The sequence below is a fragment of the Chelon labrosus genome (assembly GCF_963514085.1).
Source record: "Chelon labrosus genome assembly, chromosome: 18".
Lineage (NCBI taxonomy): Eukaryota > Metazoa > Chordata > Actinopteri > Mugiliformes > Mugilidae > Chelon > Chelon labrosus.
In genome coordinates, this window is record NC_140351.1 from 26,352,985 (window position 1) to 26,372,104 (window position 19,120).

A 19,120-nucleotide genomic window follows, 5' to 3' on the forward strand; every position below is an offset into this window, starting at 1 on the left:
ATGTAGCCTGCCTCCTCAAAGATCAAGCAAAACGGATCATAAAGAAGTTATATCAAAGAATATATAATAACTGATTTTCACTTGTCATCAATTAAATACCAGTCTGAATCAAACAATAAAAATTAATTAAAAAAGAAACATGTCTATACTTGAACATTTTTGATTTCCACAATATGGCATAATCCCCTGTCAGTCTCCATAACTGCCATACAACACAGCAACAATAACAAAATCAATGACACAGTAACAGTCTATTTCAGGATGTTAGCTTTGAATGTTGTCTTTTGGCTCCCAGGAATTTTTCCACTTTGTCCCACTGCAAGACAGATAGACAGTATTAAGTATTATTGTTAAATTGTTTGAAAATGATTGGAAAATGTACAATTTCCAATCACTCATTGATTCCTCAGTTTTGTGGTCGGGGGAGTTATAGAGAAGTCTGTGTATGGTTATATTATCATGGAGAGAACAGTCACCGACAACGCCACCTGGGGAATTTCGCGCAAGGAAGTAGTTTTGAGTCCCAGCCACCTTAAGGACACACAGGTTCGGTTTACTCAAGGCAAGAGACACATTTCACTTGTGAAGGAATTATGTATATACTTTATTACAAAAATGGTCTAAAACACACAGTAAAAACACCATTCACTCAGGGGAAACTAATGGGAAAAAAATGGATGCTGAGGCTTACCGATGTGTTGGAGCTAAGGGCTGGGGCGGAGACACCCAACTAAAACAATAACAAACAATAATAACTAAACACCAGGAGAGACAATGTAAAAGCAGCGAAAATGATGCAATGCATAAAGCACAGCATAAAGCTAATAATAGTAAAGCAGCAAAGCAAAACAGCAGCGGTCCCCCGTAGCTCGTAAGGATGTGTAGCGCGATTAGCGTCACACGACCCTGTCAGCTGATGCTGACGTCACCCGTTCCCCAGCAAGACCTAATAAATCGGTTAATGATAGCTAGCACAGGTGTACCAAAGTGGGAAAGGTCAAGGGGCTACATACCAGTTAGCAGGGTTGACTAGTCATAACACACCGCAGGGAGAGGACAAGAGCGTGCTGCACAGCTACCGGCATCTACCTGTGATCATATGATAATTAGCTGCCGCTAACTAGCAGCAATCAACTGTGCAGAGAGAGGAACAGGTTATTATCTTACTGGTCCGGCCCGCTTGAGATGTGGCTCTCAAACTAAAATGAGATCTAGCAGAACAAGTATAGAGACAAGTCCACTGTCTGAAGCCATGAGGAGAACGTTGGTAACTTTAATGTGAAGAACGGGCATTTTGACTGAAAACGCCCGTTCTTCACTTAATATTGAACTGCAATATATGATTTGGATCAGGTTTTATTATAATAAGCTCGAATGGGATGTGTAATGAGGGAAATACCATTATTTTTATCCTCCACGAGAGTGGGCGTTCAGCCAATTGGACGGCCGCAGGCCCCCTCTCGTGGAGGATAAAAATAATGGTTTTCCCCTCATTACACATCCCTTGGATACAAATTCATGCATTTGAAATGCATCCAATCTGGTTTAGTAGTGACTCAGAGATCTGTAACCCACCTGTTAAAAATCCTAGACCAGGGGTCGGCAAGTAAGTTTGGCCTGGGGCCAATTTTTTTCCGAGCAACTGAATGGCGGGCCAAAACATCACATCAATCAGAAACATTGTGAAATGGATGACCCTTGAGCGGCTGGATGATGCCGAGAAACGTAGCAGACTCCGGTTTCTCAGTTTCCGTTGCATTTATTTAAACCCAAACGCAACATGGCAGCAACAAACAAGCATGGCATATATCCAGTGAGATCAGACCTACAATCCAGACAGATTGTAAATGGCGCCTTATGTACTGTGTCTCCGGCTTTAATCATTGGACTCATCCATTCAGAGGTAAGTTAAAATATTATCAATTTGCTGTCTTACCAATGACAAAATATTCCCCCTGTTAATAATCCATAATATTTACAATAAATAATATTTGCTGCCATTCTGACCCAAATACACATATATAAATATAAATACAAAATATAGAAATAAACACCAAAATTAAAAATCCCCCACTTCCTGTCCTGCCGCTTGGTCTCTCCCGGAACGTATATGACCGTGCCTGTGCGCCCGGTGGACTCTTTTGGCGGCGCACTCTGGAGAGGACACGGACTGGACATGTAAGTGTTAACACAAACAACTCGCTTATTTCGCTATTGCACCTGATTGCTAGGGATGGGCAGAACGAGGCTTTCTGAAACAACGAAACGTTCGAAGCAATTGCGCCGGAATTGTGTCGCGGCTTCGAAACAATCCGACACACGTAACTCCATGGTGACATCTAGTGGCCTGTTTTGCTAACATCACACTTTGACCATGAAGCACAACCGCTTCAGACAAAGAATATAAATAACCGACATGGAACGCGATGTTTCGTCAACCGCCAGGTGGTTCAGTGGTTAACTCACATGCACGCGGCCTAAACGGCCGAGGTTCGATTCACTGCTGATGCTTAAAATGTCTGAACTAGTTTATCCCTAGAGTAAATTGAGCATTTTATACATATAGATAGGTTTTATTTGTCACATGCACAGTAATACATAGTACAATGCACAGTGAAATGTACTGCCAGTTACAGATGTTTTATTTCAGTTTCATAGTATAATATCCTTTGGGATATACTCAAGAAAAATGTTACAGTGGTTTTAAAATGTATGCTTATGGCCCAGGCTTTTTTTTTTTTTTTTTGGGAACATGTTGTAGGGAAATAAAGGATAAATGAATGAAGCAGGTTAGACTAATCGGGTTCAACATAAATTTTTATTTAAGAATAACAGTTGTTCTGCCGTCTTGGCATTTAATCTGTTTCTTGTTTTGGAGTCTCTATATGTCGTTATCTCTCAAAATCTCTCTCCTCACAAAAAACCCACGAAGATAGGATGTGTTTGAATGACTTTTAAGCATTGTGGGACTTGGCTAATTACTCGGCTCGGCAAGTGTGCCACCAGGTGAAACCAGTTTGAAACACCACGAAGCCTCACTTAGCCATGGTCACGTGACATGGGCGTTTTGAACCACACTTCGAAACACTTTTCGAAACACTTGCGTTTCGGAAGCTCGACCCTGTTTCGAAACGTCAGCTTCGAGCGTCACACCCCTACTGATTGCACCTTTACCACTTAACAATATGCACCACAAGTCTTTAAAATTACATTTGCACGCTTATCGTTTACTATTTCCAATATATATATATATATATATATATATATGCATAATTTTGTCAGCGCTTAACTTCCCTCTCTTGCAGGCTGAGCCGAGTGTGCACCCTTGCACCCGCCCGACGGCACGTAACCACCCGTGGCCACGAGGTTACTTAAAAATTCTTTAAACATTCAATAAAGTAATTTACGTATCTGTACCGCAATGTGCAAAATGTACTGTGCAAATCTAGCAAATAAAGTGCTATCGTGACTACAGTGCAATGTGCAGTTATTTCAAAAACTCAAGTTATTGTTGTGCAAATTACCCATGTGCAATATTTACGGGTAACGAACTGTGCTTCGTTTCAAACATGCTGTTTTTTTTCTCCTTAACAAAACGTTTTCCCCCATCTATAGGCTACTATTATATCTTGAACAAAAAGTAATTTAAGAAAGTCATTCGTTTAAAATAAAGTAACTTCAATTTGCTACAGACTGTTATTGGTGTTACTGCTTTAGCTCCACCTTATGGCTGCGTTATGAAAAAGCTTGTATTTATTCATTAATTTTTGTGTGCATTTCGCATTTTGGCCTGTCCCGGCATATTTGTAAGTAAACAAATATACGCGCAAGAAAAATCCGAACGCGGCTGGCTTGACTCGCTTTCTGTGAACGACCGCACTTGACCGCAGTTTGTGAGGCCGTATTTCAGCTGGAGCTTATTGATTTCAATCAGTGGATGACTTTTGGATGACATGCTCAGATGAGTACAGATGGGTCAAGAAACTCGCCTTTTATGTGCTGACGATGTTTCCCTCCACCTACAAGTCACCTTTTCTACGATGAATGCCATTAAGACGCACGAGAGGGATCGCCTGAAGCACAAAAATCTGGAATAACTGCTTGCGGGTGAAAGTCACATCCAAAAGATCGTGACTGAAGGGAGATGCCAGTTGTCCCATTAAGTGAGTAATCTTTTAAGCTTGTCATTACCGTTTTTATTAGTCATATTCATTGTTGCTTTATTTTATTTAAACAGTAATTTCTTTTTTCGCTTTTTCCTTTTTTGCTCTGTAATTTCAAGAGCGCATATGTCCCACGTTCCCACCACAAGCCGGTGTGCGCCCTGAATCAAGAAAATTACGCTTTTATTTTATTTTTTATCTTTTCTAAATAAAAGGTCTGAATTCTCTATGGAATTGTCGTTTTTGTGATAGTAAATAATTTTAAAACTTTTTTCTTTCAAATCAGATTTTCAATGTCATCTGGCGGGCCAGATATTACTGGAAGCGGGACATCCTCTGTCCTTAGACCCTAAATTTCGCTAAGGAACAACTAGTATGATTTGTGTAGGGAAACCAAATTCTGACAGGTTTCTGCAGTAGCTACATTATATTTCTGATGTTAGAAACATTATGAGTAATGTTATACTGCAAATTGAAAACATGACATGTTTGTACCTTGTAGGTGCCTGACTACATAGTATGCACGTTGTGTACTACATGCATACTGTGTTACATAATGCACTTTTATTTTTTATTTTTTTTTATCTAACTTGGCTACACTAACTTATCGCGTCTTCCTATATCTTCAGATATAGGCTGTTGTATACAAAAACAGAATGTGGATCATTTTACCAGGTATTACAAAATGCCTGTGTAGCAGTATAGAGATCTGTGGGTTTTAATTGACATTAATACATCCAACCAGTGGGGGCGCACAGACCTATAAAACGGGTGATCCCCTTCCCCGCCGCCAGTTCTCTCGCTGCTCCCCGACTGGGTACGTCATTTCCGGTTCGGAACTTCTGCCTCGGGCAGAGCGTCTGATTGGGTGCCTCCTGTACTCCTGTGTGTGTGCTACTTAAACGGCCTTCGGTGGTGAGCGTCTCTCTCTCTCTGCACAGTTGATTGCTGCTAGTTAGCGGCAGCTAATTATCATATGATCACAGGTAGATGGTAGCTGTGCAGCACGCTCTTCTCCCTGCGGTGTGTTATGACTAGCCAACCCTGCTAACTGGTATGTAGCCCCTTGACCTTTACCACTTTGGTACACCTATGCTAGCTATCATTAACCGATTTATTGGGTCCGCAGATCCCCGTGGTCAACGTGGATCTCGGGAACGGGTGACGTCAGCATCAGCTGACAGGGCCGTGTGACGCTAATCACGCTACACATCGTTACGAGCTACGGGGGACCGCTGCTGTTTTGCTTTGCTGCTTTACTATTATTGGCTTGATGCTGTGCTTTATGTATTGCATCATTTTCGCTGCTTTTCTATTGTCTCTCCTGGTGTTTAGCTGCCCGTTGGGCGGCTCGGCCGTAGATCGTTTCGTGCATCAAGGAGATTCACATTTAATGGTTGATAGTGGGGTGAAGTCCCCTTTATGTTCGATTATTTTGTTTTCTTTCTATAGTTGACTCAGTTTATTCCGCCTGTTTATTGGATTTGTTGTTTTTCTTTAATTTTGATATTCTGTTTGGTGGATTCCTTTGTTTTTTTTCATTATTCCTTTCTGGACCTGGCAATTGACCGTTTGTATTTTTGTTTTGGTTATTGATTGATATTGTTTGCCAACTGCCTGTTTGATTAGAGTTTGGGTGTTTTTGTTATGTTTGTGTGTTAGTGCAACCCCACTGATTTCCCTGTTTTTCTTCTTTAGTTGCTGAGGTCTGCTGAGGTGGCGCTGGTGGTCTGGTGGTGGGATCCCCCCGTTTGGTGTGCTGTGCTCCCCCCGTTTGGTGTGCTGTGCTCCCCTTGGTTCTGGGTCTCTTCACCGATTTTGTGTGTGCATGTGTGGGCGATTAGCACGAGTGTCTGGGTGCTTATTGTTTTAGTTGGGTGTCTCCGTCCCAGCCCTTAGCTCCAACACACCAGGAGCCTCAGCATCCATTTTTTTCCCGTTAGTTTCCCCTGAGTGAATGGTGTTTTCACTGTGCGTTTTAGACCATTTTTGTAATAAAGTATATACATAATTCCTTCACAAGTGAAATGTGTCTCTTGCCTTGAGTAAAACGAACCTGTCCTTAAGGTTACTTAATACTGTCTATCTGTCTTGCAGTAGGACAAAGTGGAAAAACTCCTGGGAGCCAAAAGACGACATTCAAAGCCAACATCCTGAAATAGACCGTTACTGTGTCATATTGATTTTGTTATTGTTGCTGTGTTGTATGGCAGTTATGGAGACTGACAGGGGATTATGCCATATTGTGGAAATCAAAAATGTTCAAGTATAGACATGTTTCTTTTTTAATTAATTTTTGTTTGATTCAGACTGGTATTTAATTGATGACAAGTGAAAATCAGTTATTATATGTCTTTGATGTAACTTCTTTATGATCTGTTTTGCTTGATCTTTGAGGAGGCAGGCTACATGAATGATAAATGTTAATGTCTGGTAATGTTTTGAAATAAAATACCTGCCACCTGTCTCTGTTCATTTGAGACTGTCCTCCTCGAAAAAAAACGACCAGATGAGTCGTGTGTAGAACTGCGAGTTACGACCTCATGTTACGTTTCAAACTTAAGCGACCCCGAGCGGTCGAGTAAATATCGACACTGCGGTCACAGTTGTCGTTTTGCGTGCACCCAAATTACGACTCACTGTTACGTTTGAGGGTGAGTAGCTCAAAGTGATCATTGGATCATTTAAAAGTGTGTCATCAGTAATTTTATTATCACTATATGTATACCTGTCAAACTGTTTCAGTGAGAACAGTCTCATTCCGGCCTTCTCTTAACCCATAGCCTGCATCACTGTTTGATTGGCCATGATTTCTACAAAGGAACATAACATGCATATAATAGTAAGATACTGACTGGAAAATAAGGGGTAAACATGAAGTTAAACAGACAGGTAGCCCCTTGATTAGACAGTTTTGCTGATGTCATCCAGCATCAAAAGGACTTAAAGTCAAATCTAATTTTATTTATATAGCCCAAAATCAAATCAATTCAATTTGTCCCAGGGGGTTTACAATCTATACAGTATGTGACATCCTCTGTCCTTAGACCCTCAATTTCACGAAGGAACAACTTCTGTGATTTGTGTTGGGAAACTAAATTCTGACATAAGTTTCTGCAGTACATTATATTTCTGATGTTAGAAGCATTATGAGTAAAGTTATACTGCAAATTGAAAACATGACATGTTTGTATCTTGTAGGTGCCTGACTACATAGTACGTACGTTGTGTACTACATGCATACTGTGTTACATAATGCACTTTTTTATCTAACTTGGCTACACTAATTTATCGCGTTATCTTCAAATATAGGCTGTTGCATACACATACAGAATGTGGATCATTTTACCAGGTATTACAAAATGCCTGCATAACTGAGGAATCAGTGTGTCACTGGAAACTGTACATTTTCCAGTAATTTTCAAACAATTTAACAGTAATACTTAATGCTGTCTGTCTGTCTGTCTTGCAGTGGGACAAAGTGGAAAAACTCCTGGGAGCCAAAAGACAACATTCAAAGCTAACATCCTGAAATAGACTGTTACTGTGTCATATTGATTTTGTTGTTGTGGCTGTGTTGTATTGTTTGTTATTGTTGCTGTGTTGTATGACGGTTATGGAGACTGACAGAGGATTATGCCATACTGTGGGAATCAAAAATGTTCAAGTATAGACATGTTTATTTTTTAATAATTAATTTTTAATGTTTGATTCAGACTGGTATTTAATTGATGACAAGAGTGAAAATCAGTTATATATTCTTTGATATAACTGCTTTATGATCTGTTTTGCTTGATCTTTGAGGAGGCAGGCTACACGAATGATAAATGTTAATGTCTGGTAATGTTTTAAAATAAAATACCTGCCACCTGTCTCTGTCTGTGTTCATTTCCATTCAATTCAGTTTCATGATTGTTAACAGTTTATAAATTAGCAGCCTGAATAGGTTTGTTTTCACTAAAAAAGGGTGAGGGGTTAACAAACAACTTCATCCAATCACACCCAATACAGTGGCTTAGCCAGCATAAAAGACAAGCCCATGTTATCAAGAAGTACATTCTCATCCATCAGCTGTGCTTATATTGCTTGTTAATTACTAAGAATTGATTTAGTTTTGATTAACATTTATTGTTAAAGGCATAAGTCGTGAATCTGTAGTTACACTATAGGTGAGGATAGAAGTTACAATATTCTGAAATCAAGGAATGCCCCTTTCGCATATCCTCATTAGTGTTTTGTTGAGATGCTGTTTTTTCATTGAAACACACAGGTGTCAGAAATGACCTATTGGACATCATAACAACGGTATGTGTAACTGATTTACTCAAAGTCCCTTGACAAATAGCTGTTGTGATGTTAGTTTACACACGGGTTCAAGATGTCTGGTGGACTTAATTAATTGGCAAAAACAAATGAGCAGATACAATATAAATTACTAATTCAGTTGTAAATCTGTCAGATATGATTACCTTACATGATTTTTCTCACTGTTATTTAAAAAAATAAAAATAATAAATCCTTATTTCATGGGCTGAGCCCTCAAAAGGCTCTCTGAATCTAAGCCTGTGCACAGCTGTGTCCATGAAATGTGAAAATCCATACTTTGTTGTAGGACTATAATAAAGATATCACTGGAAAGGGCTCAACCTGGGGAATAGCATATGTTAGTTAGGGGATTGTAAATGGCTCCTTCTTTGAACTATTGACCTTTGAACCCTGACTTCTGAGAAGTTCTGAAGGGCTGTAATTCTGCATCAAAAGGGGCTATAGACATGGGACAAAGTGCTGTAGAAAACTTATGAACTCAGCTGTGTGACTATACCGAGTGGATATAGACAGAGAGTGGGGGCGCTGTTCAAAATGGTAAACATATCTTTTCACCCACTTGACAATTATATACTTAACTTCTGGTCACAGAAATGTGTTTCCCACACCCTTAAACCCCCGGCTATGTATTCATTTTATTATTTATAACCTCCTATTCTAGGAAATCACTAATCGTTGTAGAAACTACAAATCCCTTGAGCTGCGACATGTCGCTTGATACCAAGTCACGTGATATTTGTAGTTTTTCGGTTTTCAAACACATGTTAAAATAGGGTTGTAAAAAAGATATACTGATTACATCGAATATGTGTAATGAGGGAAAAACCATTATTTTTATCCTCCACGAGAGTGCGCGTTCAGCCGGATCAATTGGACGGCCGCAGGCCCCCTCTCGTGGAGGATAAAAATAATGGTTTTTCCCTCATTACACAACCCATTCGAGCTTATTATAATAACACCTGATCCAAATCCTATGTTGCAGTTCAATATTAAGTGAAGAACGGGCGTTTTCAGTGAAAATGCAAGAAAAGCTCTCTCTCTGCCTGAGCGTCTATTTTTCTGTCCACACCACATTAGAGACTGTCCTCCTCGAAAAAACGACCACATGAGTCGTATGTACAAGCGGTGAATTCTAACCTCATGTTACGTTTCAAAGTTAAGCGACCTCTAGCGGTCGAGTAAATATCGACACTCCGGTCACAGTTGTCATTTTGCATGCACCGAAATTACATTTGAGGGTGACTCGCCGCGCTGTTTTAATTCACGCTCTAGAGCTGTTGATACGTCACTTAATTAAGTTTTAATATTTTTTCATGCGAGAAAGTAACCGTGTAGATCCCGAATATGTGATCAGTTTATTCAAATAACGCCTGTTTGGAAGTTTGCTCGGACGTTTTCGGAGAAGTGAAGCGCCACCTGTGGAACCGGGGGCGGCGGGTCATCTCAGAGACGAGCCGCCGGCCTCCTGAGGTGATCGGCCGGTCAACCTCCGTCGTCATCCCGGGGTAGAAAACGAGCCGATTAGTGTGAAAATACTACCCACACCCTCAAAGTGAATGCTACTAATGCCGTGTTACTCAATGCATTCGTTAAACCTGGCACATTTTAAACTGTATTATTAAAAGAAGGCTTATGAGATCGACAGAAGGCCTGGTGACGTAGTTGGACTCATTCGATTCCTGTCTATAGCTGTCTGCCGTGGATTGTCTGCGTTCGGTTTCTGCTGCTCAACCAAGCTCCAGCAAAGCGTCATAATATTTTCAAATAAACGACTCAAATGCAGTGTTGTGTGTCCTTTCTTAACTGAAAGCAACTATAATCACTGCCATTACAAGTTCGGCTGTAGTTAATATTTCATATTAATCAGATCAGATAAACCAATCCTAACCCTATCTACTGTTCTATAAAGCCAGAGAACCAAACTGTATTGCTTTTTGGCGTAAATATTGGGCGGTTCTAAACACATCTTAAATAAACTATCGTTACTTTTTCTTAACATATATCAGTTTAAAGCAATGTCATCGCTAGTTCGGCAGTACTAGATATTTGATGTAATCAGTATATATATCTTTTTTACAACCCTATTTTAACATGTGTTTGAAAACTGAAAAACTACAAATATCACGTGACTTGGTATCAAGCTACATGTCGCAGCTCAAGGGATTTGTAGTTTCTACAACGATTAGTGATTTCCTAGAATAGGAGGTTATAAATAATAAAATGAATAATACATAGCCGGGGGTTTAAGGGTGTGGGAAACACATTTCTGTGACCGGAAGTTAAGTATATAATTGTCAAGTGGGTGAAAATATATGTTTACCATCTTGAACAGTGCCCCCACTTTCTGTCTATATCCACTCGGTATAGTCACACAGCTGAGTTCATAAGCTTTCTAGAACACTTTGTCCTATGTCTATAGCCCCTTTTGATGCAGAATTACAGCCCTTCAGAACTTCTCAGAAGTCAGGGTTCAAAGGTCAATAGTTCAAAGAAGGAGGCATTTACAATCCCCTAACTGACATTAGGCGTGTTCGACTTCATGCAGATCTGTGCAGATCTGACTTGACGCGATGCATGCTGGGTTGAACAAGTTAATTTTAACCAATCATATTCGAGGTCTATGAGCATGAACAACCCAGCATGCATCACGTCAAGTCAGATCTGCACAGATCTGCATGAAGTCGAACACGCCTATTGTTAAATCCCAAGTCCCCACCTCATCACTGACCACACCTACCTGGACCACACCCCCCTACCTTATATAATCCGGCCCTTCAGCCCTTTGACCCCTTTCTTTTCCCTCCAAACCATCCCACGAGAACAAAGAGATACTGGATGTGAGTTGTATGGGCTTTCACCTTTCTGATATTCATTTGGTTGATATTGCATATTGTTTGATTTATTCATTGTTTGTGTTTCATGATAATAGATTCCTAAGTTTAATCCTTTACCGGTAGAAAAAGGTGATTGTGGATGCATTACTGATGCAAGTGTAAAGACAACCTAATTTCTTATAATATATTTGATACTCTCTAGATTTATAATATTTCCTTTATTATTTTTTGTATTGACAAAATCATCCACCTTTATCATCCACCTCTACCATTCAGCTTTACCATTCATCACCAACAAACAACTGTTAAACTTCATCAAAATAAACTATTGGAACTTGGAACTCTGTCCGGATCCTGTGTTTAAATGTGCACCCAACATCTGATGTTCAGTGAATCAGCGACATAAGGATACACCTAGTTTACAGATTTTTCAGACATGCTATTCCCCAGGTTGAGACCTTTCCAATGATTATTTATTATAGTCCTACAACATAATATGGATTTTCAAATTTCATGGACACAGCTATGCTCAGGCTTAGATTCAGAGAGCCTTTTGCAGGCTCAGCCCATGAAATAAGGATTTTTTTAAATTTTTTTTTTTTAAATTACAATGAGAAAAATCATGTAAGGTAATCATATCTGACATTTTTACAACTGAATTAGTCATTTATATTGTATCTGCTCATTTGTTTTTGCCAGTTAATTAATTCCACCAGACATCTTGAACCTGTATGACACGCATACCTTTGTTATGATGTCCTATAGGTAATTTCTGACATCTGTGTGTTTCAATGAAAAAACAGCATCACAAAACACTAATGAGGATATGCGACAGGGGCATTCCTTGATTTCAGAATATTGTAACTTCTGTTCTCACCTATAGTGTAACTACAGATTCACGGCTTATGCCTTTAACAATAAATGTTGATCAAACTAAATCAATTCTGATTGATTTACAAGCAATATAAGCACAAACATTCAGCTGATGGGTAAGAATGTACTTCCCGATGACATGGGCTTGTCTTTTATGCTGGCTAAGCTACTGTAATGGGTGTGATTGGATGAAATTGTCTGTTAACCCCTCACCTTTTCTTAGTGAAGACAAACCTATTCAGGCTGTTAATTTAACCGTAAACAATCATGAAACTAAACTGAATGGAAATGAACACAGACAGAGACAGGTGGCAGGTATTTTATTTCAAAAACATTACCAGACATTAACATTTATCATTCATGTAGCCTGCCTCCTCAAAGATCAAGCAAAACGGATCATAAAGAAGTTATATCAAAGAATATATAATAACTGATTTTCACTTGTCATCAATTAAATACCAGTCTGAATCAAACAATAAAAATTAATTAAAAAAGAAACATGTCTATACTTGAACATTTTTGATTTCCACAATATGGCATAATCCCCTGTCAGTCTCCATAACTGCCATACAACACAGCAACAATAACAAAATCAATGACACAGTAACAGTCTATTTCAGGATGTTAGCTTTGAATGTTGTCTTTTGGCTCCCAGGAATTTTTCCACTTTGTCCCACTGCAAGACAGATAGATAGACAGTATTAAGTATTATTGTTAAATTGTTTGAAAATGATTGGAAAATGTACAATTTCCAATCACTCATTGATTCCTCAGTTTTGTGGTCGGGGGAGTTATAGAGAAGTCTGTGTATGGTTATATTATCATGGAGAGAACAGTCACCGACAACGCCACCTGGGGAATTTCGCGCAAGGAAGTAGTTTTGAGTCCCAGCCACCTTAAGGACACACAGGTTCGGTTTACTCAAGGCAAGAGACACATTTCACTTGTGAAGGAATTATGTATATACTTTATTACAAAAATGGTCTAAAACACACAGTAAAAACACCATTCACTCAGGGGAAACTAATGGGAAAAAAATGGATGCTGAGGCTTACCGATGTGTTGGAGCTAAGGGCTGGGGCGGAGACACCCAACTAAAACAATAACAAACAATAATAACTAAACACCAGGAGAGACAATGTAAAAGCAGCGAAAATGATGCAATGCATAAAGCACAGCATAAAGCTAATAATAGTAAAGCAGCAAAGCAAAACAGCAGCGGTCCCCCGTAGCTCGTAAGGATGTGTAGCGCGATTAGCGTCACACGACCCTGTCAGCTGATGCTGACGTCACCCGTTCCCCAGCAAGACCTAATAAATCGGTTAATGATAGCTAGCACAGGTGTACCAAAGTGGGAAAGGTCAAGGGGCTACATACCAGTTAGCAGGGTTGACTAGTCATAACACACCGCAGGGAGAGGACAAGAGCGTGCTGCACAGCTACCGGCATCTACCTGTGATCATATGATAATTAGCTGCCGCTAACTAGCAGCAATCAACTGTGCAGAGAGAGGAACAGGTTATTATCTTACTGGTCCGGCCCGCTTGAGATGTGGCTCTCAAACTAAAATGAGATCTAGCAGAACAAGTATAGAGACAAGTCCACTGTCTGAAGCCATGAGGAGAACGTTGGTAACTTTAATGTGAAGAACGGGCATTTTGACTGAAAACGCCCGTTCTTCACTTAATATTGAACTGCAATATATGATTTGGATCAGGTTTTATTATAATAAGCTCGAATGGGATGTGTAATGAGGGAAATACCATTATTTTTATCCTCCACGAGAGTGGGCGTTCAGCCAATTGGACGGCCGCAGGCCCCCTCTCGTGGAGGATAAAAATAATGGTTTTCCCCTCATTACACATCCCTTGGATACAAATTCATGCATTTGAAATGCATCCAATCTGGTTTAGTAGTGACTCAGAGATCTGTAACCCACCTGTTAAAAATCCTAGACCAGGGGTCGGCAAGTAAGTTTGGCCTGGGGCCAATTTTTTTCCGAGCAACTGAATGGCGGGCCAAAACATCACATCAATCAGAAACATTGTGAAATGGATGACCCTTGAGCGGCTGGATGATGCCGAGAAACGTAGCAGACTCCGGTTTCTCAGTTTCCGTTGCATTTATTTAAACCCAAACGCAACATGGCAGCAACAAACAAGCATGGCATATATCCAGTGAGATCAGACCTACAATCCAGACAGATTGTAAATGGCGCCTTATGTACTGTGTCTCCGGCTTTAATCATTGGACTCATCCATTCAGAGGTAAGTTAAAATATTATCAATTTGCTGTCTTACCAATGACAAAATATTCCCCCTGTTAATAATCCATAATATTTACAATAAATAATATTTGCTGCCATTCTGACCCAAATACACATATATAAATATAAATACAAAATATAGAAATAAACACCAAAATTAAAAATCCCCCACTTCCTGTCCTGCCGCTTGGTCTCTCCCGGAACGTATATGACCGTGCCTGTGCGCCCGGTGGACTCTTTTGGCGGCGCACTCTGGAGAGGACACGGACTGGACATGTAAGTGTTAACACAAACAACTCGCTTATTTCGCTATTGCACCTGATTGCTAGGGATGGGCAGAACGAGGCTTTCTGAAACAACGAAACGTTCGAAGCAATTGCGCCGGAATTGTGTCGCGGCTTCGAAACAATCCGACACACGTAACTCCATGGTGACATCTAGTGGCCTGTTTTGCTAACATCACACTTTGACCATGAAGCACAACCGCTTCAGACAAAGAATATAAATAACCGACATGGAACGCGATGTTTCGTCAACCGCCAGGTGGTTCAGTGGTTAACTCACATGCACGCGGCCTAAACGGCCGAGGTTCGATTCACTGCTGATGCTTAAAATGTCTGAACTAGTTTATCCCTAGAGTAAATTGAGCATTTTATACATATAGATAGGTTTTATTTGTCACATGCACAGTAATACATAGTACAATGCACAGTGAAATGTACTGCCAGTTACAGATGTTTTATTTCAGTTTCATAGTATAATATCCTTTGGGATATACTCAAGAAAAATGTTACAGTGGTTTTAAAATGTATGCTTATGGCCCAGGCTTTTTTTTTTTTTTTTTTTGGGAACATGTTGTAGGGAAATAAAGGATAAATGAATGAAGCAGGTTAGACTAATCGGGTTCAACATAAATTTTTATTTAAGAATAACAGTTGTTCTGCCGTCTTGGCATTTAATCTGTTTCTTGTTTTGGAGTCTCTATATGTCGTTATCTCTCAAAATCTCTCTCCTCACAAAAAACCCACGAAGATAGGATGTGTTTGAATGACTTTTAAGCATTGTGGGACTTGGCTAATTACTCGGCTCGGCAAGTGTGCCACCAGGTGAAACCAGTTTGAAACACCACGAAGCCTCACTTAGCCATGGTCACGTGACATGGGCGTTTTGAACCACACTTCGAAACACTTTTCGAAACACTTGCGTTTCGGAAGCTCGACCCTGTTTCGAAACGTCAGCTTCGAGCGTCACACCCCTACTGATTGCACCTTTACCACTTAACAATATGCACCACAAGTCTTTAAAATTACATTTGCACGCTTATCGTTTACTATTTCCAATAGTAAACGATAAGCGTGCAAATGTAAATGCAAACTGTAAAAATGTTACAGTGGTTTTAAAATGTATGCTTATGGCCCAGGCTTTTTTTTTTTTTTTTTGGGAACATGTTGTAGGGAAATAAAGGATAAATGAATGAAGCAGGTTAGACTAATCGGGTTCAACATAAATTTTTATTTAAGAATAACAGTTGTTCTGCCGTCTTGGCATTTAATCTGTTTCTTGTTTTGGAGTCTCTATATGTCGTTATCTCTCAAAATCTCTCTCCTCACAAAAAACCCACGAAGATAGGATGTGTTTGAATGACTTTTAAGCATTGTGGGACTTGGCTAATTACTCGGCTCGGCAAGTGTGCCACCAGGTGAAACCAGTTTGAAACACCACGAAGCCTCACTTAGCCATGGTCACGTGACATGGGCGTTTTGAACCACACTTCGAAACACTTTTCGAAACACTTGCGTTTCGGAAGCTCGACCCTGTTTCGAAACGTCAGCTTCGAGCGTCACACCCCTACTGATTGCACCTTTACCACTTAACAATATGCACCACAAGTCTTTAAAATTACATTTGCACGCTTATCGTTTACTATTTCCAATATAAATATATATATATATATATATATATATATATGCATAATTTTGTCAGCGCTTAACTTCCCTCTCTTGCAGGCTGAGCCGAGTGTGCACCCTTGCACCCGCCCGACGGCACGTAACCACCCGTGGCCACGAGGTTACTTAAAAATTCTTTAAACATTCAATAAAGTAATTTACGTATCTGTACCGCAATGTGCAAAATGTACTGTGCAAATCTAGCAAATAAAGTGCTATCGTGACTACAGTGCAATGTGCAGTTATTTCAAAAACTCAAGTTATTGTTGTGCAAATTACCCATGTGCAATATTTACGGGTAACGAACTGTGCTTCGTTTCAAACATGCTGTTTTTTTTCTCCTTAACAAAACGTTTTCCCCCATCTATAGGCTACTATTATATCTTGAACAAAAAGTAATTTAAGAAAGTCATTCGTTTAAAATAAAGTAACTTCAATTTGCTACAGACTGTTATTGGTGTTACTGCTTTAGCTCCACCTTATGGCTGCGTTATGAAAAAGCTTGTATTTATTCATTAATTTTTGTGTGCATTTCGCATTTTGGCCTGTCCCGGCATATTTGTAAGTAAACAAATATACGCGCAAGAAAAATCCGAACGCGGCTGGCTTGACTCGCTTTACTCGCTTTCTGTGAACGACCGCACTTGACCGCAGTTTGTGAGGCCGTATTTCAGCTGGAGCTTATTGATTTCAATCAGTGGATGACTTTTGGATGACATGCTCAGATGAGTACAGATGGGTCAAGAAACTCGCCTTTTATGTGCTGACGATGTTTCCCTCCACCTACAAGTCACCTTTTCTACGATGAATGCCATTAAGACGCACGAGAGGGATCGCCTGAAGCACAAAAATCTGGAATAACTGCTTGCGGGTGAAAGTCACATCCAAAAGATCGTGACTGAAGGGAGATGCCAGTTGTCCCATTAAGTGAGTAATCTTTTAAGCTTGTCATTACCGTTTTTATTAGTCATATTCATTGTTGCTTTATTTTATTTAAACAGTAATTTCTTTTTTCGCTTTTTCCTTTTTTGCTCTGTAATTTCAAGAGCGCATAGGTCCCACGTTCCCACCACAAGCCGGTGTGCGCCCTGAATCAAGAAAATTACGCTTTTATTTTATTTTTTATCTTTTCTAAATAAAAGGTCTGAATTCTCTATGGAATTGTCGTTTTTGTGATAGTAAATAATTTTAAAACTTTTTTCTTTCAAATCAGATTTTCAATGTCATCTGGCGGGCCAGATATTACTGGAAGCGGGACATCCTCTGTCCTTAGACCCTAAATTTCGCTAAGGAACAACTAGTATGATTTGTTCTGACAGGTTTCTGCAGTAGCTACATTATATTTCTGATGTTAGAAACATTATGAGTAATGTTATACTGCAAATTGAAAACATGACATGTTTGTACCTTGTAGGTGCCTGACTACATAGTATGCACGTTGTGTACTACATGCATACTGTGTTACATAATGCACTTTTATTTTATTTTTTTTTTTTTATCTAACTTGGCTACACTAACTTATCGCGTCTTCCTATATCTTCAGATATAGGCTGTTGTATACAAAAACAGAATGTGGATCATTTTACCAGGTATTACAAAATGCCTGTGTAGCAGTATAGAGATCTGTGGGTTTTAATTGACATTAATACATCCAACCAGTGGGGGCGCACAGACCTATAAAACGGGTGATCCCCTTCCCCGCCGCCAGTTCTCTCGCTGCTCCCCGACTGGGTACGTCATCGCCGGTTCGGAACTTCTGCCTCGGGCAGAGCGTCTGATTGGGTGCCTCCTGTACTCCTGTGTGTGTGCTACTTAAACGGCCTTCGGTGGTGAGCGTCTCTCTCTCTCTGCACAGTTGATTGCTGCTAGTTAGCGGCAGCTAATTATCATATGATCACAGGTAGATGGTAGCTGTGCAGCACGCTCTTCTCCCTGCGGTGTGTTATGACTAGCCAACCCTGCTAACTGGTATGTAGCCCCTTGACCTTTACCACTTTGGTACACCTATGCTAGCTATCATTAACCGATTTATTGGGTCCGCAGATCCCCGTGGTCAACGTGGATCTCGGGAACGGGTGACGTCAGCATCAGCTGACAGGGCCGTGTGACGCTAATCACGCTACACATCGTTACGAGCTACGGGGGACCGCTGCTGTTTTGCTTTGCTGCTTTACTATTATTGGCTTGATGCTGTGCTTTATGTATTGCATCATTTTCGCTGCTTTTCTATTGTCTCTCCTGGCGTTTAGCTGCCCGTTGGGCGGCTCGGCCGTAGATCGTTTCGTGCATCAAGGAGATTCACATTTAATGGTTGATAGTGGGGTGAAGTCCCCTTTATGTTAGATTATTTTGTTTTCTTTCTATAGTTGACTCAGTTTATTCCGCCTGTTTATTGGATTTGTTGTTTTTCTTTAATTTTGATATTCTGTTTGGTGGATTCCTTTGTTTTTTTTCATTATTCCTTTCTGGACCTGGCAATTGACCGTTTGTATTTTTGTTTTGGTTATTGATTGATATTGTTTGCCAACTGCCTGTTTGATTAGAGTTTGGGTGTTTTTGTTATGTTTGTGTGTTAGTGCAACCCCACTGATTTCCCTGTTTTTCTTCTTTAGTTGCTGAGGTCTGCTGAGGTGGCGCTGGTGGTCTGGTGGTGGGATCCCCCCGTTTGGTGTGCTGTGCTCCCCCCGTTTGGTGTGCTGTGCTCCCCTTGGT

General features: G+C 40.1%; 1 long non-coding RNA gene across 1 annotated transcript; it reads left to right on the forward strand.

Annotated features, from left to right (window-relative positions):
- Window positions 1-1,979: 1,979 nt before the first annotated feature.
- LOC311503655 lies at window positions 1,980-6,628 on the forward strand. The gene is made up of 2 exons (XR_014699599.1): window positions 1,980-5,217; window positions 5,293-6,628. It is a non-coding gene; the product is annotated as an uncharacterized lncRNA (long non-coding RNA).
- The last annotated feature ends 12,492 nt before the right edge of the window (window positions 6,629-19,120 follow it).